Here is a 1,732-nt window from a genome sequence, read left to right as displayed (position 1 = left end):
TTCATTTGCCACAGAGCTCAGGCAACAGATGCCATCTGGGTGGAAAATGGACCAGCTCTCCCCTAGGAAATATTTCACAGGGATCAACAGAGACTGGTACAAAAGGGCCTTCCACAATGGGACACAAACTCTTCCCTTGCCCAAACACAGCCTCTGACACACCACCCACACCTCGCACACAAACTCCCACTCTGGGCTGCCTTCAGTCTCCAGGGACACCGGGGGCTCCAGCCCTTCATCATCCCCAAGGCTCTACTCTGCATCCCACCAACAGCTCCCTGCTTTCCTTCTCCTCAGGCTCCCAGAGCTGAACACACAACTCCAATCTCACCAGAAAGGAGCACAGGGGCACAATCCCCTCCCTCTCCCTGCTGCCCACACTGTGGCCATGAGCCCAGCACATGGGGGCTTTCTGGGCTGCCAGGGCACATTCCTGGCTCCCAGTCAGTTCTTCCCCCACCAATACCCTCCAGGCCTTCTCCACAGGGCTGCTCTCAAACCAGTCACCACCAGCCTGAAGCCCTGTTAGGGACTGACACAACCCACCACCTTTTGGCCTTTGTTAATTCCATGAGGATCACACAGGTCCTCCTTCCCAGCCTGTCCAGGCCCCTCTGGCTGCCATCCCTTCCCTCTCAACAACCAACCACAACACTCAGCTTGGTGTCATCCAGAGCTTGCACTTAAACCATGATCCTGATGGAAATGGTGGAGGTCAAACCTCCAGTGTGCAAGGTACAGAACATCAGCTCAGCCACAAAAGCACCTGGAGCAGATCCACCAGCAGCTGCTCTGCTCAGGCTCTGAGGCTTCTCCATAGGATTCAGGAACACCCAGAGTAGGACAGATGAGGAGAGAGAAGCACATTGAGCCTCCTCTGGTAATTACAGGTTTTCCTCTCACAAGAAAAAGATATTAAGATTTATGGCTTATAAGTTATGAAACCTTATGGTCTGAATGGTGAATGATGTTACAGACCAGCCTGGGAAAAAAGACACCAAGCCCAGGTTGCTGTTTGTTGCTTTTCTTAATGATGTCACAGACCATGGTTTCAATGAGAGAGTATCATGTCCTGTAAATGTGAGAGATCCCAAGGGACCATAACCCTGGGAATGAGGGCAGCCTGACCACATGCCAGTTCTCCAGGGAGTCACTGCTGCTCTTCCTCCACAAACCAAGCCAGGAGCTCTCTTTCAGCCCTCAGGAAGCGCTCCCAGGCACTGGCACCATGAGCAGCTGAAGGCAAGAGGAGCACAGTGGCCTCCCCAGCACATCAGGCAGCTCCCTTAGCATTCCTGGCTGCAGCACCTCAGGCCCTGAGGGCGCAGGGGCACCCAGTGACACAGCAAACCTTCCTCCAGGGCTTCCCCTTGCCCAGCAACACTCCCTGCTCACCTGACAAACCCCCTGCAAACTCTGCCCTGGGCTCCAGGGGGGCAGCTCTGCCTGGCAGGCTTTGGGGCCTCATCTTCACCAGGTCCCCACAAACCACAGCACACGAGGGACACGGGGTGGCCTCACTAATGGCACCACCAATTTCCTTGGCCTTTTTGTTTATTCAGCCCTCCCTGACACACATCCAACAGTCCAATCCTCTTAAATCCCAATTCATCAAAGCTGCCACCAAGGTCAGACAAGCACAGCCTCAAGGGCAGGACATGGAATCACACAACTCCACAAAACCACAGCATGTGAGTGACATCAGGTGACATCACAGAGGACACCCCACCTC

Source organism: Corapipo altera, unplaced genomic scaffold, assembly GCF_003945725.1.
Source record: "Corapipo altera isolate COAL_440 unplaced genomic scaffold, ASM394572v1 58933, whole genome shotgun sequence".
Classification (NCBI taxonomy): Eukaryota; Metazoa; Chordata; class Aves; order Passeriformes; family Pipridae; genus Corapipo; species Corapipo altera.
Note: the sequence above shows the minus strand (reverse complement) of the source record.